Source organism: Lissotriton vulgaris, chromosome 12, assembly GCF_964263255.1.
Source record: "Lissotriton vulgaris chromosome 12, aLisVul1.2, whole genome shotgun sequence".
NCBI classification, from domain to species: domain Eukaryota; kingdom Metazoa; phylum Chordata; class Amphibia; order Caudata; family Salamandridae; genus Lissotriton; species Lissotriton vulgaris.
In genome coordinates this window covers 478,232,651-478,254,484 of record NC_141700.1, presented here as the reverse complement: position 1 = coordinate 478,254,484, position 21,834 = coordinate 478,232,651, and positions in this window count along the sequence as shown.

Here is a 21,834-nt window from a genome sequence, read left to right as displayed (position 1 = left end):
TATCTCTGCTCAGTTGAAGACATGCTGCCTGTGAGAATGGTGGGTCTCTATCTGTGCTCGGCTGAAGACATGCTGCCTGTTTTTCTGAGAATGGTGGGTCTCTTTCTGTGCTCAGCTGAAGACATGCTGCCTGTGAGAATGGCGGGTCTCTATCTGTGCTCAGCTGTAGACATGCTGCATGTTTTTCTGAGAACAGTGGGTCTCTATCTGTCCTCAGTTGAAGACATGCTGCCTGTTTTTCTGAGAATGGTGGGTTTCTATCTCTGCTCAGTGGCAGACATGCTGCCTGTTTTTCTGTGAATGGTGGGTCTCTGTGCTCAGCTGAAGACATGCTGCCAGTTTTTATGAGAATGGTGGGGTTCTATCTGTGCTTAGCTGAAGACATGCTGCCTGTTTTCTGAGAATGGTGGGTCTCTATCTGTGCTCAGCTGAAGACATGCTGCCTGTTTTTATGAGAATGGTGAGTCTCTATCTGTGCTCAGCTGAAGACATGCTGCCTGTAAGAATGGTGGGTCTCTATCTGTGCTCAGTTGAAGACATGCTGCCTATTTTTCTGAGAATGATGGGTCTCTATCTGTGCTCAGTGGCAGACATGCTGCCTCTTTTTCTAAGAATGGTGGGTCTCTATCTGTGCTCAGCTAAACACATGCTGCATGTTTTTATGAGAATGGTGGGTCTGTATCTGTGCTCAGCTGAAGACATGCTGCCTGTGAGAATGGTGGAACTCTATCTGTGCTCAGTTGAAGACATGTTGCCTGTGAGAATGGTGGGTCTCTATCTGTGCTCGGCTGAAGACATGCTGCCTGTTTTTCTGAGAATGGTGGGTCTGTATCTGTGCTCAGCTGAAGACATGCTGCCTATGAGAATGGCGGGTCTCTATCTGTGCTCAGCTGTAGACATGCTGCATGTTTTTCTGAGAACAGTGGGTCTCTATCTGTCCTCAGCTGAAGACATGCTGCCTGTTTTTCTGAGAATGCTGGGTCTGTATCTGTGCTCAGCTGAAGACATGCTGCCTGTGAGAATGGCGGGTCTCTATCTGTGCTCAGCTGTAGACATGCTGCACGTTTTTCTGAGAACAGTGGGTCTCTATCTGTCCTCAGTTGAAGACATGCTGCCTGTTTTTCTGAGAATGGTGGGTTTCTATCTCTGCTCAGTGGCAGACATGCTGCCTGTTTTTCTGTGAATGGTGGGTCTCTGTGCTCAGCTGAAGACATGCTGCCAGTTTTTATGAGAATGGTGGGGTTCTATCTGTGCTTAGCTGAAGACATGCTGCCTGTGAGAATGGCGGGTCTCTATCTGTGCTCAGCTGTAGACATGCTGCATGTTTTTCTGAGAACAGTGGGTCTCTATCTGTCCTCAGGTGAAGACATGCTGCCTGTTTTTCTGAGAATGGTGGGTTTCTATCTCTGCTCAGTGGCAGACATGCTGCCTGTTTTTCTGTGAATGGTGGGTCTCTGTGCTCAGCTGAAGACATGCTGCCAGTTTTTATGAGAATGGTGGGGTTCTATCTGTGCTTAGCTGAAGACATGCTGCCTGTTTTCTGAGAATGGTGGGTCTCTATCTGTGCTCAGCTGAAGACATGCTGCCTGTTTTTATGAGAATGGTGAGTCTCTATCTGTGCTCAGCTGAAGACATGCTGCCTGTAAGAATGGTGGGTCTCTATCTGTGCTCAGTTGAAGACATGCTGCCTATTTTTCTGAGAATGATGGGTCTCTATCTGTGCTCAGTGGCAGACATGCTGCCTCTTTTTCTAAGAATGGTGGGTCTCTATCTGTGCTGAGATAAAGACATGCTGCATGTTTTTATGAGAATGGTGGGTCTGTATCTGTGCTCAGCTGAAGACATGCTGCCTGTGAGAATGGTGGAACTCTATCTGTGCTCAGTTGAAGACATGTTGCCTGTGAGAATGGTGGGTCTCTATCTGTGCTCGGCTGAAGACATGCTGCCTGTTTTTCTGAGAATGGTGGGTCTGTATCTGTGCTCAGCTTAAGACATGCTGCCTGTGAGAATGGCGGGTCTCTATCTGTGCTCAGCTGTAGACATGCTGCATGTTTTTCTGAGAACAGTGGGTCTCTATCTGTCCTCAGCTGAAGACATGCTGCCTGTTTTTCTGAGAATGCTGGGTCTGTATCTGTGCTCAGCTGAAGACATGCTGCCTGTGAGAATGGTGGAACTCTATCTGTGCTCAGTTGAAGACATGTTGCCTGTGAGAATGGTGGGTCTCTATCTGTTCTCGGCTGAAGACGTGCTGCCTGTTCATCTGAGAAGGGTGGGTCTCTATCTGTGCTCAGCTGAAGACATGCTGCCTGTTTTTCTGAGAATAGTGGGTCTTTATCTGTGCTCAGCTGAAGACATGCTGCCTGTTTTTCTGAGAATGGTGGGTCTCTATCTGTGCTCAGCTGTAGACATGCTGCCTGTTTTTCTGAGAATTATGGGTCTCTATCTGTGCTCAGTTTTAGACATGCTGCCTGTTTTTCTTAGAATGGTGGGTCTCTATCTGTGCTCAGCTGAAGACATACTGCCTGTGAGAATGGTGGGTCTCTATCTGTGCTCAGCTGTAGACATGCTGCCTGTTTTTCTAAGAACGGTGGGTGTCTATCTGTCCTCAGTTGAAGACATGCTGCCTGTTTTTATGAGAATGGTGGGTCTCTATCTGTGCTCAGCTGAAGACATGATGCCTGTTTTTATGAGAATGGGGAATCTCTATTTGTGCTCAGTTGAAGACATGCTGCCTGTTTTTATGAGAATGGTGGGTCTCTATCTGTGCTCAGCTGAAGACATGCTGCCTGTTTTTATGAGAATGGTGGGTCTCTATCTGTGCTCTGCTAAAGACATGCTGCCTGTTATTATGAGAATGGTGGGGCTATATTTGTGCTCAGCTGAAGACATGCTGCCTGTTTTTCTGAGAATGGTGGGTCTTTATCTGTGCTCAGCTGAAGACATGCTGTCTGTTTTTCTGAGAATGGTGGGTCTCTATCAGTGCTCAGCTGTAGACATGCTGCCTGTTTTTCTGAGAATGGCGGGTCTCTATCTGTGCTCAGTTGAAGACATGCTGCCTGTTTTTCTGAGAATGGTGGGTCTCTATCTGTGCTCAGCTGAAGACATGCTGCCTGTGAGAATGGTGGGTCTCTATCTGTGCTCAGCAGTAGACATGCTGCCTGTTTTTCTGAGAACGGTGGGTCTCTATCTGTCCTCAGTTGAGGACATGCTGCCTGTTTTTATGAGAATGTTGGGTCTCTATCTGTGCTCAGCTGAAGACATGATGCCTGTTTTTATGAGAATGGGGGTCTCTATTTGTGCTCAGTTGAAGACATGCTGCCTGTTTTTATGAGAATGGTGGGTATCTATCTGTGCTCAGCTGAAGACATGCTGACTGTTTTCATGAGAATGGTGGGTCTCTATCTGTGCTCAGCTAAAGACATGCTGCCTGTTTTTATGAGACTGATGGGGCTCTATTTGTGCTCAGCTGAAGACATGCTGCCTGTGAGAATGGCGGAACACTATCTGTGCTCAGTTGAAGACATGCTGCCTGTGAGAATGGTGGGTCTCTATCTGTGCTCGGCTGAAGACATGCTGCCTGTTTTTCTGAGAATGGTGGGTCTCTTTCTGTGCTCAGCTGAAGACATGCTGCCTGTGAGAATGGCGGGTCTCTATCTGTGCTCAGCTGTAGACATGCTGCATGTTTTTCTGAGAACAGTGGGTCTCTATCTGTCCTCAGTTGAAGACATGCTGCCTGTTTTTCTGAGAATGGTGGGTTTCTATCTCTGCTCAGTGGCAGACATGCTGCCTGTTTTTCTGTGAATGGTGGGTCTCTGTGCTCAGCTGAAGACATGCTGCCAGTTTTTATGAGAATGGTGGGGTTCTATCTGTGCTTAGCTGAAGACATGCTGCCTGTTTTCTGAGAATGGTGGGTCTCTATCTGTGCTCAGCTGAAGACATGCTGCCTGTTTTATGAGAATGGTGAGTCTCTATCTGTGCTCAGCTGAAGACATGCTGCCTGTAAGAATGGTGGGTCTCTATCTGTGCTCAGTTGAAGACATGCTGCCTATTTTTCTGAGAATGATGGGTCTCTATCTGTGCTCAGTGGCAGACATGCTGCCTCTTTTTCTAAGAATGGTGGGTCTCTATCTGTGCTCAGCTAAAGACATGCTGCATGTTTTTATGAGAATGGTGGGTCTGTATCTGTGCTCAGCTGAAGACATGCTGCCTGTGAGAATGGTGGAACTCTATCTGTGCTCAGTTGAAGACATGTTGCCTGTGAGAATGGTGGGTCTCTATCTGTGCTCGGCTGAAGACATGCTGCCTGTTTTTCTGAGAATGGTGGGTCTGTATCTGTGCTCAGCTGAAGACATGCTGCCTATGAGAATGGTGGAACTCTATCTGTGCTCAGTTGAAGACATGTTGCCTGTGAGAATGGTGGGTCTCTATCTGTGCTCGGCTGAAGACATGCTGCGTGTTCATCTGAGAATGGTGGGTCTCTATCTGTGCTCAGATGAAGACATGCTGCCTGTTTTTCTGAGAATGGTGGGTCTTTATCTGTGCTCAGCTTAAGACATGCTGCCTGCTTTTCTGAGAATGGTGGGTCTCTATCTGTGCTCAGCTGTAGACATGCTGCCTGTTTTTCTGAGAACGGTGGGTCTCTATCTGTCCTCAGTTGAAGACATGCTGCCTGTTTTTATGAGAATGGTGGGTCTCTATCTGTCCTCAGCTGAAGACATGATGCCTGTTTTTATGAGAATGGCGGATCTCTATTTGTGCTCAGTTGAAGACATGCTGCCTGTTTTATGAGAATGGTGGGTCTCTATCTGTGCTCAGCTGAAGTCATGCTGCCTGTTTTTATGAGAATGGTAGGTCTCTATTTGTGCTCAGCTGAAGACATGCTGCCTGTTTTTCTGAGAATGGTGGGTCTCTATCTGTGCTCAGCTGAAGACATGCTGCCTGTGAGAATGGTGGGTCTCTATCTGTGCTCAGCTGAAAACATGCTGCATGTGTTTCTGAGAACGGTGGGTCTCTATCTGTCCTCAGTTGAAGAAATGCTGCCTGTTTTTCTGAGAATGGTAGGTTTCTATCTCTGCTCAGTGGCAGACATGCTGCCTGTTTTTCTGAGAATGGTGGGTCTCTGTGCTCGCTGAAGACATGCTGCCAGTTTTTATGAGAATGGTGGGGTTCTATCTGTGCTCAGCTGAAGACATGCTGCCTGTTTTCTGAGAATGGTGGGTCTCTATCTGTGCTCAGCTGAAGACATGCTGCCTGTAAGAATGGTGGGTCTCTATCTGTGCTCAGTTGAAGACATGCTGCCTATTTTTCTGAGTATGGTGGGTCTCTATATGTGCTCAGTGGCAGACATGCTGCCTCTTTTTCTAAGAATGGTGGGTCTCTATCTGTGCTCAGCTAAAGACATGCTGCCTGTTTTTACGAGAATGGTGGGGCTCTATTTGTGCTCAGCTGAAGACATGCTGCCTGTTTTTCTGAGAATGGTGGGTCTGTATCTGTGCTCAGCTGAAGACGTGCTGCCTGTTTTTATGAGAATGGTGAGTCTCTATCTGTGCTCAGGTGAAGACATGCTGCCTGTAAGAATGGTGGGTCTCTATCTGTGCTCAGTTGAAGACATGCTGCCTATTTTTCTGAGAATGATGGGTCTCTATATGTGCTCAGTGGCAGACATGCTGCCTCTTTTTCTAAGAATGGTGGGCCTCTATCTGTGCTCAGCTAAAGACATGCTGCATGTTTTTATGAGAATGGTGGGTCTCTATATGTGCTCAGCTAAAGACATGCTACCTGTTTTTATGAGAATGGTGGGGCTCTATTTGTGCTCAGCTGAAGACATGCTGCCTGTTTTTCTGAGAATGCTGGGTCTGTATCTGTGCTCAGCTGAAGACATGCTGCCTGTGAGAATGGTGGAACTCTATCTGTGCTCAGTTGAAGATATGTTGCCTGTGAGAATGGTGGGTCTCTATCTGTACTCGGCTGAAGACGTGCTGCCTGTTCATCTGAGAAGGGTGGGTCTCTATCTGTCCTCAGTTGAAGACATGCTGCCTGTTTTTCTGAGAATGGTGGGTCTCTATCTGTGCTCTGCTAAAGACAAGCTGCCTGTTTTTATGAGAATGATGGGGCTATATTTGTGCTCAGCTGAAGACATGCTGCCTGTTTTTCTGAGAATGGTGGGTCTTTATCTGTGCTCAGCCGAAGACATGCTGCCTGTTTTTCTGAGAATGGTGGGTCTCTATCTGTGCTCAGCTGTAGACATGCTGCCTGTTTTTCTGAGAATGATGGGTCTCTATCTATGCTCAGTTTTAGACATGCTGCCTGTTTTTCTTAGAAATGTGGGTCTCTATCTGTGCTCAGCCGAAGACATACTGCCTGTTTTTATGAGAATGGCGGATCTCTATCTGTGCTCAGTTGAAGACATGCTGCCTGTTTTTATGAGAATGGTGGGTCTCTATCTGTGCTCAGCTGAAGACATGCTGCCTGTTTTTATGAGAATGGTGGGTCTCTATCTGTGCTCTGCTAAACACATGCTGCCTGTTTTTATGAGAATGGTGGGGCTATATTTGTGCTCAGCTGAAGACATGCTGCCTGTTTTTCTGAGAATGGTGGATCTTTATCTGTGCTCAGCTGAAGACATGCTGCCTGTTTTTCTGAGAATGGTGGGTCTCTATCAGTGCTCAGCTGTAGACATGCTGCCTGTTTTTCTGAGAATGGTGGGTCTCTATCTGTGCTCAGTTGAAGACATGCTGCCTGTTTTTCTGAGAATGGTGGGTCTCTATCTGTGCTCAGCTGAAGACATGCTGCCTGTGAGAATGGTGGGTCTCTATCTGTGCTCAGCAGTAGACATGCTGCCTGTTTTTCTGAGAATGGTGGTTCTGTATCTGTGCTCAGCTGAAGACATGCTGCCTGTGAGAATGGCGGAACTCTATCTGTGCTCAGTTGAAGACATGTTGCCTGTGAGAATGGTGGGTCTCTATCTATGTTCGGCTGAAGACATGCTGCCTGTTCATCTGAGAATGGTGGGTCTCTATCTGTGCTCTGCTGAAGACATGCTGCCTGTTTTTATGAGAATGGTGGGTCTCTATCTGTGCTCAGCTGAAGACATGATGCCTGTTTTTATGAGAATGGTAGGTCTCTATCTGTGCTCAGCTGAAGACATGCTGCCTGTTTTTCTGAGAATGGTGGGTCTCTATCTGTGCTCAGCTGAAGACATGCTGCCTGTGAGAATGGTGGGTCTCTATCTGTGCTCAGCTGTAGACATGCTGCCTGTTTTTCTGAGAATGATGGGTCTCTATCTGTGCTCAGTTTTAGACATGCTGCCTGTTTTTTTTAGAAATGTGGGTCTCTATCTGTGCTCAGCTGAAGACATACTGCCTGTGAGAACGGTGGGTGTCTATCTGTCCTCAGTTGAAGACATGCTGCCTGTTTTTATGAGAATGGTGGGTCTCTATCTGTGCTCAGCTGAAGACATGATGCCTGTTTTTACGAGAATGGCGGATGTCTATTTGTGCTCAGTTGAAGACATGCTGCCTGTTTTTATGAGAACGGTGGGTCTCTATCTGTGCTCAGCTGAAGACATGCTGCCTGTTTTTATGAGAATGGTGGGTCTCTATCTGTGCTCTGCTAAAGACATGCTGCCTGTTTTTATGAGAATGGTGGGGATATATTTGTGCTCAGCTGAAGACATGCTGCCTGTTTTTCTGAGAATGGTGGGTCTTTATCTGTGCTCAGCTGAAGACATGCTGCCTGTTTTTCTGAGAATGGTGGGTCTCTATCAGTGCTCAGCTGTAGACATGCTGCCTGTTTTTCTGAGAATGGTGGGTCTCTATCTGTGCTCAGTTGAAGACATGCTGCCTGTCTTTCTGAGAATGGTGGGTCTCTATCTGTGCTCAGCTGAAGACATGCTGCCTGTGAGAATGGTGGGTCTCTATCTGTGCTCAGCAGTAGACATGCTGCCTGTTTTTCTGAGAACGGTGGATCTCTATCTGTCCTCAGTTGAGGACATGCTGCCTGTTTTTATGAGAATGTTGGGTGTCTATCTGTGCTCAGCTGAAGACATGATGCCTGTTTTTATGAGAATGGGGGGTCTCTATTTGTGCTCAGTTGAAGACATGCTGCCTGTTTTTATGAGAATGGTGGGTATCTATCTGTGCTCAGCTGAAGACATGCTGCCTGTTTTCATGAGAATGGTGGGTCTCTATCTGTGCTCAGCTAAAGACATGCTGCCTGTTTTTATGAGACTGATGGGGCTCTATTTGTGCTCAGCTGTAGACATGCTGCCTGTTTTTCTGAGAATGGTGGGTCTCTATCTGTGCTCGGCTGAAGACATGCTGCCTGTTTTTCTGAGAATGGTGGGTCTGTATCTGTGCTCAGCTGAAGACATGCTGCCTGTGAGAATGGTGGAACTCTATCTGTGCTCAGCTGAAGACATGCTGCCTGTTTTTATGAGAATGGTGAGTCTCTATCTGTGCTCAGCTGAAGACATGCTGCCTGTAAGAATGGTGGGTCTCTATCTGTGCTCAATTGAAGACATGCTGCCTATTTTTCTGAGAATGATGGGTCTCTATCTGTGCTCAGTGGCAGACATGCTGCCTCTTTTTCTAAGAATGGTGGGTCTCTATCTGTGCTCAGCTAAAGACATGCTGCCTGTTTTTCTGAGAATGGTGGGTCTGTATCTGTGCTCAGCTGAAGACGTGCTGCCTGTTTTTATGAGAATGGTGAGTCTCTATCTGTGCTCAGGTGAAGACATGCTGCCTGTAAGAATGGTGGGTCTCTATCTGTGCTCAGTTGAAGACATGCTGCCTATTTTTCTGAGAATGATGGGTCTCTATATGTGCTCAGTGGCAGACATGCTGCCTCTTTTTCTAAGAATGGTGGGCCTCTATCTGTGCTCAGCTAAAGACATGCTGCATGTTTTTATGAGAATGGTGGGTCTCTATATGTGCTCAGCTAAAGACATGCTACCTGTTTTTATGAGAATGGTGGGGCTCTATTTGTGCTCAGCTGAAGACATGCTGCCTGTTTTTCTGAGAATGCTGGGTCTGTATCTGTGCTCAGCTGAAGACATGCTGCCTGTGAGAATGGTGGAACTCTATCTGTGCTCAGTTGAAGATATGTTGCCTGTGAGAATGGTGGGTCTCTATCTGTACTCGGCTGAAGACGTGCTGCCTGTTCATCTGAGAAGGGTGGGTCTCTATCTGTCCTCAGTTGAAGACATGCTGCCTGTTTTTCTGAGAATGGTGGGTCTCTATCTGTGCTCTGCTAAAGACAAGCTGCCTGTTTTTATGAGAATGATGGGGCTATATTTGTGCTCAGCTGAAGACATGCTGCCTGTTTTTCTGAGAATGGTGGGTCTTTATCTGTGCTCAGCCGAAGACATGCTGCCTGTTTTTCTGAGAATGGTGGGTCTCTATCTGTGCTCAGCTGTAGACATGCTGCCTGTTTTTCTGAGAATGATGGGTCTCTATCTATGCTCAGTTTTAGACATGCTGCCTGTTTTTCTTAGAAATGTGGGTCTCTATCTGTGCTCAGCTGAAGACATACTGCCTGTGAGAATTGTGGGTCTCTATCTGTGCTCAGCTGTAGACATGCTGCCTGTTATTCTGAGAACGGTGGGTGTCTATCTGTCCTCAGTTGTAGACATGCTGCCTGTTTTTATGAGAATGGTGGGTCTCTATCTGTGCTCAGCTGAAGACATGATGCCTGTTTTTATGAGAATGGCGGATCTCTATCTGTGCTCAGTTGAAGACATGCTGCCTGTTTTTATGAGAATGGTGGGTCTCTATCTGTGCTCAGCTGAAGACATGCTGCCTGTTTTTATGAGAATGGTGGGTCTCTATCTGTGCTCTGCTAAACACATGCTGCCTGTTTTTATGAGAATGGTGGGGCTATATTTGTGCTCAGCTGAAGACATGCTGCCTGTTTTTCTGAGAATGGTGGATCTTTATCTGTGCTCAGCTGAAGACATGCTGCCTGTTTTTCTGAGAATGGTGGGTCTCTATCAGTGCTCAGCTGTAGACATGCTGCCTGTTTTTCTGAGAATGGTGGGTCTCTATCTGTGCTCAGTTGAAGACATGCTGCCTGTTTTTCTGAGAATGGTGGGTCTCTATCTGTGCTCAGCTGAAGACATGCTGCCTGTGAGAATGGTGGGTCTCTATCTGTGCTCAGCAGTAGACATGCTGCCTGTTTTTCTGAGAATGGTGGTTCTGTATCTGTGCTCAGCTGAAGACATGCTGCCTGTGAGAATGGTGGAACTCTATCTGTGCTCAGTTGAAGACATGTTGCCTGTGAGAATGGTGGGTCTCTATCTATGTTCGGCTGAAGACATGCTGCCTGTTCATCTGAGAATGGTGGGTCTCTATCTGTGCTCTGCTGAAGACATGCTGCCTGTTTTTATGAGAATGGTGGGTCTCTATCTGTGCTCAGCTGAAGACATGATGCCTGTTTTTATGAGAATGGTAGGTCTCTATCTGTGCTCAGCTGAAGACATGCTGCCTGTTTTTCTGAGAATGGTGGGTCTCTATCTGTGCTCAGCTGAAGACATGCTGCCTGTGAGAATGGTGGGTCTCTATCTGTGCTCAGCTGTAGACATGCTGCCTGTTTTTCTGAGAATGATGGGTCTCTATCTGTGCTCAGTTTTAGACATGCTGCCTGTTTTTTTTAGAAATGTGGGTCTCTATCTGTGCTCAGCTGAAGACATACTGCCTGTGAGAACGGTGGGTGTCTATCTGTCCTCAGTTGAAGACATGCTGCCTGTTTTTATGAGAATGGTGGGTCTCTATCTGTGCTCAGCTGAAGACATGATGCCTGTTTTTACGAGAATGGCGGATCTCTATTTGTGCTCAGTTGAAGACATGCTGCCTGTTTTTATGAGAACGGTGGGTCTCTATCTGTGCTCAGCTGAAGACATGCTGCCTGTTTTTATGAGAATGGTGGGTCTCTATCTGTGCTCTGCTAAAGACATGCTGCCTGTTTTTATGAGAATGGTGGGGATATATTTGTGCTCAGCTGAAGACATGCTGCCTGTTTTTCTGAGAATGGTGGGTCTTTATCTGTGCTCAGCTGAAGACATGCTGCCTGTTTTTCTGAGAATGGTGGGTCTCTATCAGTGCTCAGCTGTAGACATGCTGCCTGTTTTTCTGAGAATGGTGGGTCTCTATCTGTGCTCAGTTGAAGACATGCTGCCTGTCTTTCTGAGAATGGTGGGTCTCTATCTGTGCTCAGCTGAAGACATGCTGCCTGTGAGAATGGTGGGTCTCTATCTGTGCTCAGCAGTAGACATGCTGCCTGTTTTTCTGAGAACGGTGGATCTCTATCTGTCCTCAGTTGAGGACATGCTGCCTGTTTTTATGAGAATGTTGGGTGTCTATCTGTGCTCAGCTGAAGACATGATGCCTGTTTTTATGAGAATGGGGGGTCTCTATTTGTGCTCAGTTGAAGACATGCTGCCTGTTTTTATGAGAATGGTGGGTATCTATCTGTGCTCAGCTGAAGACATGCTGCCTGTTTTCATGAGAATGGTGGGTCTCTATCTGTGCTCAGCTAAAGACATGCTGCCTGTTTTTATGAGACTGATGGGGCTCTATTTGTGCTCAGCTGTAGACATGCTGCCTGTTTTTCTGAGAATGGTGGGTCTCTATCTGTGCTCGGCTGAAGACATGCTGCCTGTTTTTCTGAGAATGGTGGGTCTGTATCTGTGCTCAGCTGAAGACATGCTGCCTGTGAGAATGGTGGAACTCTATCTGTGCTCAGCTGAAGACATGCTGCCTGTTTTTATGAGAATGGTGAGTCTCTATCTGTGCTCAGCTGAAGACATGCTGCCTGTAAGAATGGTGGGTCTCTATCTGTGCTCAATTGAAGACATGCTGCCTATTTTTCTGAGAATGATGGGTCTCTATCTGTGCTCAGTGGCAGACATGCTGCCTCTTTTTCTAAGAATGGTGGGTCTCTATCTGTGCTCAGCTAAAGACATGCTGCATGTTTTTATGAGAATGGTGGGTCTCTATCTGTGCTCAGCTAAAGACATGCTACCTGTTTTTCTGAGAATGCTGGGTCTGTATCTGTGCTAAGCTGAAGACATGCTGCCTGTGAGAATGGTGGAACTCTATCTGTACTCAGTTGAAGACATGTTGCCTGTGAGAATGGTGGGTCTCTATCTGTGCTCGGCTGAAGACGTGCTGCCTGTTCATCTGAGAAGGGTGGGTCTCTATCTGTGCTCAGCTGAAGACATGCTGCCTGTTTTTCTGAGAATAGTGGGTCTTTATCTGTGCTCAGCTGAAGACATGCTGCCTGTTTTTCTGAGAATGGTGGGTCTCTATCTGTGCTCAGCTGTAGACATGCTGCCTGTTTTTCTGAGAATGATGGGTCTCTATCTGTGCTCAGTTTTAGACATGCTGCCTGTTTTTCTTAGAAATGTGGGTCTCTATCTGTGCTCAGCTGAAGACATACTGCCTGTGAGAATGGTGGGTCTCTATCTGTGCTCAGCTGTAGACATGCTGCCTGTTTTTCTGAAAACGGTGGGTGTCTATCTGTCCTCAGCTGAAGACATGATGCCTGTTTTTATGAGAATGGCGGATCTCTATTTGTGCTCAGTTGAAGACATGCTGCCTGTTTTTATGAGAAAGGTGGGTCTCTATCTGTGCTCAGCTGAAGACATGCTGCCTGTTTTTATGAGAATGGTGGGTCTCTATCTGTGCTCTGCTAAAGACATGCTGCCTGTTTTTATGAGAATGGTGGGGCTATATTTGTGCTCAGCTGAAGACATGCTGCCTGTTTTTCTGAGAATGGTGGGTCTTTATCTGTGCTCAGCTGAAGACATGCTGCCTGTTTTTCTGAGAATGGTGGGTCTCTATCAGTGCTCAGCTGTAGACATGCTGCCTGTTTTTCTGAGAATAGTGGGTCTCTATCTGTGCTCAGTTGAAGACATGCTGCCTGTTTTTCTGAGAATGGTGGGTCTCTATCTGTGCTCAGATGAAGACATGCTGCCTGTGAGAATGGTGGGTCTCTATCTGTGCTCAGCAGTAGACATGCTGCCTGTTTTTCTGAGAACGGTGGGTCTCTATCTGTCCTCAGTTGAGGACATGCTGCCTGTTTTTATGAGAATGTTTGGTCTCTATCTGTGCTCAGCTGAAGACATGATGCCTGTTTTTATGAGAATGGGGGGTCTCTATTTGTGCTCAGTTGAAGACATGCTGCCTGTTTTTATGAGAATGGTGGGTATCTATCTGTGCTCAGCTGAAGACATGCTGCCTGTTTTCATGAGAATGGTGGGTCTCTATCTGTGCTCATCTAAAGACATGCTGCCTGTTTTTATGAGACTGATGGGGCTCTATTTATGCTCAGCTGTAGACATGCTGCCTGTTTTTCTGAGAATGGTGGGTCTCTATCTGTGCTCGGCTGAAGACATGCTGCCTGTTTTTCTGAGAATGGTGGGTCTGTATCTGTGCTCAGCTGAAGACATGCTGCCTGTGAGAATGGTGGAACTCTATCTGTGCTCAGTTGAAGACATGTTGCCTGTGAGAATGGTGGGTCTCTATCTGTGTTCGGCTGAAGACATGCTGCCTGTTCATCTGAGAATGGTGGGTCTCTATCTTTGCTCAGCTGAAGACATGCTGCCTGTTTTTCTGAGAATGGTGGGTCTTTATCTGTGCTCAGCTGAAGACATGCTGCCGGTTTTTCTGAGAATGGTGGGTCTCTATCTGTGCTCAGCTGTAGACATGCTGCCTGTTTTTCTGAGAACGGTGGGTCTCTATCTGTCCTCAGTTGAAGACATGCTGCCTGTTTTTATGAGAATGGTGGGTCTCTATCTGTGCTCAGCTGAAGACATGATGCCTGTTCTTATGAGAATGGCGGATCTCTTTCTGTGCTCAGTTGAAGACATGCTGCCTGTTTTTATGAGAATGGTGGGTCTCTATCTGTGCTCAGCTGAAGACATGCTGCCTGTTTTTATGAGAATGGTGGGTCTCTATCTGTGCTCTGCTAAACACATGTTGCCTGTTTTTATGAGAATGGTGGGGCTATATTTGTGCTCAGCTGAAGACATGCTGCCTGTTTTTCTGAGAATGGTGGATCTTTATCTGTGCTCAGCTGAAGACATGCTGCCTGTTTTTCTGAGAATGGTGGGTCTCTATCAGTGCTCAGCTGTAGACATGCTGCCTGTTTTTCTGAGAATGGTGGGTCTCTATCTGTGCTCAGTTGAAGACATGCTGCCTGTTTTTCTGAGAATGGTGGGTCTCTATCTGTGCTCAGCTGAAGACATGCTGCCTGTGAGAATGGTGGGTCTCTATCTGTGCTCAGCAGTAGACATGCTGCCTGTTTTTCTGAGAATGGTGGTTCTGTATCTGTGCTCAGCTGAAGACATGCTGCCTGTGAGAATGGTGGAACTCTATCTGTGCTCAGTTGAAGACATGTTGCCTGTGAGAATGGTGGGTCTCTATCTATGTTCGGCTGAAGACATGCTGCCTGTTCATCTGAGAATGGTGGGTCTCTATCTGTGCTCTGCTGAAGACATGCTGCCTGTTTTTATGAGAATGGTGGGTCTCTATCTGTGCTCAGCTGAAGACATGATGCCTGTTTTTATGAGAATGGTAGGTCTCTATCTGTGCTCAGCTGAAGACATGCTGCCTGTTTTTCTGAGAATGGTGGGTCTCTATCTGTGCTCAGCTGAAGACATGCTGCCTGTGAGAATGGTGGGTCTCTATCTGTGCTCAGCTGTAGACATGCTGCCTGTTTTTCTGAGAATGATGGGTCTCTATCTGTGCTCAGTTTTAGACATGCTGCCTGTTTTTTTTAGAAATGTGGGTCTCTATCTGTGCTCAGCTGAAGACATACTGCCTGTGAGAACGGTGGGTGTCTATCTGTCCTCAGTTGAAGACATGCTGCCTGTTTTTATGAGAATGGTGGGTCTCTATCTGTGCTCAGCTGAAGACATGATGCCTGTTTTTACGAGAATGGCGGATCTCTATTTGTGCTCAGTTGAAGACATGCTGCCTGTTTTTATGAGAACGGTGGGTCTCTATCTGTGCTCAGCTGAAGACATGCTGCCTGTTTTTATGAGAATGGTGGGTCTCTATCTGTGCTCTGCTAAAGACATGCTGCCTGTTTTTATGAGAATGGTGGGGATATATTTGTGCTCAGCTGAAGACATGCTGCCTGTTTTTCTGAGAATGGTGGGTCTTTATCTGTGCTCAGCTGAAGACATGCTGCCTGTTTTTCTGAGAATGGTGGGTCTCTATCAGTGCTCAGCTGTAGACATGCTGCCTGTTTTTCTGAGAATGGTGGGTCTCTATCTGTGCTCAGTTGAAGACATGCTGCCTGTCTTTCTGAGAATGGTGGGTCTCTATCTGTGCTCCGCTGAAGACATGCTGCCTGTGAGAATGGTGGGTCTCTATCTGTGCTCAGCAGTAGACATGCTGCCGGTTTTTCTGAGAACGGTGGATCTCTATCTGTCCTCAGTTGAGGACATGCTGCCTGTTTTTATGAGAATGTTGGGTGTCTATCTGTGCTCAGCTGAAGACATGATGCCTGTTTTTATGAGAATGGGGGGTCTCTATTTGTGCTCAGTTGAAGACATGCTGCCTGTTTTTATGAGAATGGTGGGTATCTATCTGTGCTCAGCTGAAGACATGCTGCCTGTTTTCATGAGAATGGTGGGTCTCTATCTGTGCTCAGCTAAAGACATGCTGCCTGTTTTTATGAGACTGATGGGGCTCTATTTGTGCTCAGCTGTAGACATGCTGCCTGTTTTTCTGAGAATGGTGGGTCTCTATCTGTGCTCGGCTGAAGACATGCTGCCTGTTTTTCTGAGAATGGTGGGTCTGTATCTGTGCTCAGCTGAAGACATGCTGCCTGTGAGAATGGTGGAACTCTATCTGTGCTCAGCTGAAGACATGCTGCCTGTTTTTATGAGAATGGTGAGTCTCTATCTGTGCTCAGCTGAAGACATGCTGCCTGTAAGAATGGTGGGTCTCTATCTGTGCTCAATTGAAGACATGCTGCCTATTTTTCTGAGAATGATGGGTCTCTATCTGTGCTCAGTGGCAGACATGCTGCCTCTTTTTCTAAGAATGGTGGGTCTCTATCTGTGCTCAGCTAAAGACATGCTGCATGTTTTTATGAGAATGGTGGGTCTCTATCTGTGCTCAGCTAAAGACATGCTACCTGTTTTTATGAGAATGGTGGGGCTCTATTTGTGCTCAGCGGAAGACATGCTGCCTGTTTTTCTGAGAATGCTGGGTCTGTATCTGTGCTAAGCTGAAGACATGCTGCCTGTGAGAATGGTGGAACTCTATCTGTACTCAGTTGAAGACATGTTGCCTGTGAGAATGGTGGGTCTCTATCTGTGCTCGGCTGAAGACGTGCTGCCTGTTCATCTGAGAAGGGTGGGTCTCTATCTGTGCTCAGCTGAAGACATGCTGCCTGTTTTTCTGAGAATAGTGGGTCTTTATCTGTGCTCAGCTGAAGACATGCTGCCTGTTTTTCTGAGAATGGTGGGTCTCTATCTGTGCTCAGCTGTAGACATGCTGCCTGTTTTTCTGAGAATGATGGGTCTCTATCTGTGCTCAGTTTTAGACATGCTGCCTGTTTTTCTTAGAAATGTGGGTCTCTATCTGTGCTCAGCTGAAGACATACTGCCTGTGAGAATGGTGGGTCTCTATCTGTGCTCAGCTGTAGACATGCTGCCTGTTTTTCTGAGAACGGTGGGTGTCTATCTGTCCTCAGCTGAAGACATGATGCCTGTTTTTATGAGAATGGCGGATCTCTATTTGTGCTCAGTTGAAGACATGCTGCCTGTTTTTATGAGAAAGGTGGGTCTCTATCTGTGCTCAGCTGAAGACATGCTGCCTGTTTTTATGAGAATGGTGGGTCTCTATCTGTGCTCTGCTAAAGACATGCTGCCTGTTTTTATGAGAATGGTGAGTCTCTATCTGTGCTCAGCTGAAGACATGCTGCCTGTAAGAATGGTGGGTCTCTATCTGTGCTCAATTGAAGACATGCTGCCTATTTTTCTGAGAATGATGGGTCTCTATCTGTGCTCAGTGGCAGACATGCTGCCTCTTTTTCTAAGAATGGTGGGTCTCTATCTGTGCTCAGCTAAAGACATGCTGCATGTTTTTATGAGAATGGTGGGTCTCTATCTGTGCTCAGCTAAAGACATGCTACCTGTTTTTATGAGAATGGTGGGGCTCTATTTGTGCTCAGCGGAAGACATGCTGCCTGTTTTTCTGAGAATGCTGGGTCTGTATCTGTGCTAAGCTGAAGACATGCTGCCTGTGAGAATGGTGGAACTCTATCTGTACTCAGTTGAAGACATGTTGCCTGTGAGAATGGTGGGTCTCTATCTGTGCTCGGCTGAAGACGTGCTGCCTGTTCATCTGAGAAGGGTGGGTCTCTATCTGTGCTCAGCTGAAGACATGCTGCCTGTTTTTCTGAGAATAGTGGGTCTTTATCTGTGCTCAGCTGAAGACATGCTGCCTGTTTTTCTGAGAATGGTGGGTCTCTATCTGTGCTCAGCTGTAGACATGCTGCCTGTTTTTCTGAGAATGATGGGTCTCTATCTGTGCTCAGTTTTAGACATGCTGCCTGTTTTTCTTAGAAATGTGGGTCTCTATCTGTGCTCAGCTGAAGACATACTGCCTGTGAGAATGGTGGGTCTCTATCTGTGCTCAGCTGTAGACATGCTGCCTGTTTTTCTGAGAACGGTGGGTGTCTATCTGTCCTCAGCTGAAGACATGATGCCTGTTTTTATGAGAATGGCGGATCTCTATTTGTGCTCAGTTGAAGACATGCTGCCTGTTTTTATGAGAAAGGTGGGTCTCTATCTGTGCTCAGCTGAAGACATGCTGCCTGTTTTTATGAGAATGGTGGGTCTCTATCTGTGCTCTGCTAAAGACATGCTGCCTGTTTTTATGAGAATGGTGGGGCTATATTTGTGCTCAGCTGAAGACATGCTGCCTGTTTTTCTGAGAATGGTGGGTCTTTATCTGTGCTCAGCTGAAGACATGCTGCCTGTTTTTCTGAGAATGGTGGGTCTCTATCAGTGCTCAGCTGTAGACATGCTGCCTGTTTTTCTGAGAATAGTGGGTCTCTATCTGTGCTCAGTTGAAGACATGCTGCCTGTTTTTCTGAGAATGGTGGGTCTCTATCTGTGCTCAGATGAAGACATGCTGCCTGTCAGAATGGTGGGTCTCTATCTGTGCTCAGCAGTAGACATGCTGCCTGTTTTTCTGAGAACGGTGGGTCTCTATCTGTCCTCAGTTGAGGACATGCTGCCTGTTTTTATGAGAATGTTTGGTCTCTATCTTTGCTCAGCTGAAGACATGATGCCTGTTTTTATGAGAATGGGGGGTCTCTATTTGTGCTCAGTTGAAGACATGCTGCCTGTTTTTATGAGAATGGTGGGTATCTATCTGTGCTCAGCTGAAGACATGCTGCCTGTTTTCATGAGAATGGTGGGTCTCTATCTGTGCTCATCTAAAGACATGCTGCCTGTTTTTATGAGACTGATGGGGCTCTATTTATGCTCAGCTGTAGACATGCTGCCTGTTTTTCTGAGAATGGTGGGTCTCTATCTGTGCTCGGCTGAAGACATGCTGCCTGTTTTTCTGAGAATGGTGGGTCTGTATCTGTGCTCAGCTGAAGACATGCTGCCTGTGAGAATGGTGGAACTCTATCTGTGCTCAGTTGAAGACATGTTGCCTGTGAGAATGGTGGGTCTCTATCTGTGTTCGGCTGAAGACATGCTGCCTGTTCATCTGAGAATGGTGGGTCTCTATCTTTGCTCAGCTGAAGACATGCTGCCTGTTTTTCTGAGAATGGTGGGTCTTTATCTGTGCTCAGCTGAAGACATGCTGCCGGTTTTTCTGAGAATGGTGGGTCTCTATCTGTGCTCAGCTGTAGACATGCTGCCTGTTTTTCTGAGAACGGTGGGTCTCTATCTGTCCTCAGTTGAAGACATGCTGCCTGTTTTTATGAGAATGGTGGGTCTCTATCTGTGCTCAGCTGAAGACATGATGCCTGTTTTTATGAGAATGGCAGATCTCTATTTGTGCTCAGTTGAAGTCATGCTGCCTGTTTTTATGAGAATGGTGGGTCTCTGTGCTCAGCTGAAGTCATGCTGCCTGTTTTTATGAGAATGGTAGGTCTCTATCTGTGCTCAGCTGAAGACATGCTGCCTGTTTTTCTGAGAATGGTGGGTCTCTATCTGTGCTCAGCTGAAGACATGCTGCCTGTGAGAATGGTGGGTCTCTATCTGTGCTCAACTGTAGACATGCTGCATGTTTTTCTGAGAATGGTGGGTCTCTATCTGTGCTCAGCCCAAGACATGCTGCCTGTTTTTATGAGAATGATGGGGCTCTATTTGTGCTCAGCTGCAGACATGCTGCCTGTTTTTCTGAGAATGGTGGGTCTCTATCTGTGCTCAGCTGAAGACATGCTGCCTGTGAGAATGGTGGAACACTATCTGTGCTCAGTTGAAGACATGTTGCCTGTGAGAATGGTGGGTCTCTATCTGTGCTCGGCTGAAGATGTGCTGCCTGTTCATCTGAGAAGGGTGGGTCTCTATCTGTGCTCAGCTGAAGACATGCTGCCTGTTTTTCTGAGAATAGTGGGTCTTTATCTGTGCTCAGCTGAAGACATGCTGCCTGTTTTTGTGAGAATGGTGGGTCTCTATCTGTGCTCAGCTGTAGACATGCTGCCTGTTTTTCTGAGAATGATGGGTCAAGTCAGTCAAGTCAAGTCAAAACATTTGTATAGCGCACTACATACCCAGAGGGTTTCAAGGCGCTTAGGAAGGGGAGGAGGATTATTTGTCAAATATCCACGTTTTAAGCTGCTTTCTGAACGCTAGGTGATTCTGGGTGAGGCGAAGGTAAGCGGGGAGTGAGTTCCATGTTTTGGCAGCCAGGTATGAGAAGGATCTGCCTCCCATGGTGGACTTGTTGATGCGAGGTACAGTGGCGAAGGCTTGGCTGGAAGAGCGAAGTTGGCGGGGGGGGTGTAGAAGGACAGTCGAGAGTTGAGGCAATCTGGTCCGATGTCGTAGAGTGATTTGTGTGCATGGGTAAGCAGTCGGAAAGTAATCCTCTTATTGACGGGTAGCCAGTGGAGGTCTTTAAGGTGACCAGAGATGTGTTCGTTGCGTGGGATGTCTAATATGAGCCTGGCTGAGGCGTTTTGGATTCGTTGTAGTTTCTTCTGGAGTTTAGCGGTGGTACCTGCGTAGAGGGTGTTTCCGTAGTCCAGTCGGCTCGTGACTAGAGCGTGGGTGACTGTTTTCCTTGTTTCGGAGGGGATCCAGCGAAATGTTTTTCTGAGCATGCGACGAATGTTAAAGCAGGAAGAGGATACGGCGCTGACTTGTCTGTTCATTGAGAGTGAAGAGTCCAGGATGACGCCAAGGTTCCGTGCGTGGTCTGTCGGGATGGGTGCATTTCCGAGGGCTTCCGGCCACCAGGAGTCGTCCCATGCAGAGGGGGATTTACCTAAGATGAGGACTTCTGTTTTGTCTGAGTTCAGTTTCAGACGGCTTTGTTTCATCCATTCGGCGACTTCTTTCATTCCTTCGTGTAGGTTAGTTTTGGCGGTGCTGGGGTCCTTGGTGAGAGATAGGATCAGTTGAGTGTCATCCGCGTAAGAGATGATGTTGAGGTTGTGTTGGCGGGCGATGGCCGCGAGGGGGCTCATGTATACGTTGAAGAGGGTGGGACTGAGTGAGGATCCTTGTGGTACGCCGCAGATGATTTCAGAGGCCTCGGACTTGAATGGTGGGAGGCGCACTCTCTGGGTCTCTATCTGTGCTCAGTTTTAGACATGATGCCTGTTTTTCTTAGAAATGTGGGTCTCTATCTGTGCTCAGCTGAAGACATACTGCCTGTGAGAATGGTGGGTCTCTATCTGTGCTCAGCTGTAGACATGCTGCCTGTTTTTCTGAGAACGGTGGGTGTCTATCTGTCCTCAGTTGAAGACATGCTGCCTGTTTTTATGAGAATGGTGGGTCTCTATCTGTGCTCAGCTGAAGACATGATGCCTGTTTTTATGAGAATGGCAGATCTCTATTTGTGCTCAGTTGAAGACATGCTGCCTGTTTTTATGAGAATGGTGTGTCTCTATCTGTGCTCAGCTGAAGACATGCTGCCTGTTTTTATGAGAATGGTGGGTCTCTATCTTTGCTCTGCTAAAGACATGATGCCTGTTTTTATGAGAATGGTGGGGCTATATTTGTGCTCAGCTGAAGACATGCTTCCTGTTTTTCTCAGAATGGTGGGTCTTTATCTGTGCTCAGCTGAAGACATGCTGCCTGTTTTTCTGAGAATGGTGGGTCTCTATCAGTGCTCAGCTGTAGACATGCTGCCTGTTTTTCTGAGAATGGTGGGTCTCTATCTGTGCTCAGTTGAAGACATGCTGCCTGTTTTTCTGAGAATGGTGGGTCTCTATCTGTGCTCAGCTGAAGACATGCTGCCTGTGAGAATGGTGGGTCTCTATCTGTGCTCAGCAGTAGACATGCTGCCTGTTTTTCTGAGAACGGTGGGTCTCTATCTGTCCTCAGTTGAGGACATGCTGCCTGTTTTTATGAGAATGTTGGGTCTCTATCTGTGCTCAGCTGAAGACATCATGCCTGTTTTTATGAGAATGGGGGTCTCTATTTGTGCTCAGTTGAAGACATGCTGCCTGTTTTTATGAGAATGGTGGGTATCTATCTGTGCTCAGCTGAAGACATGCTGCCTGCTTTCATGAGAATGGTGGGTCTCTATCTGTGCTCAGCTAAAGACATGCTGCCTGTTTTTATGAGACTGATGGGGCTCTATTTATGCTCAGCTGTAGACATGCTGCCTGTTTTTATGAGAATGG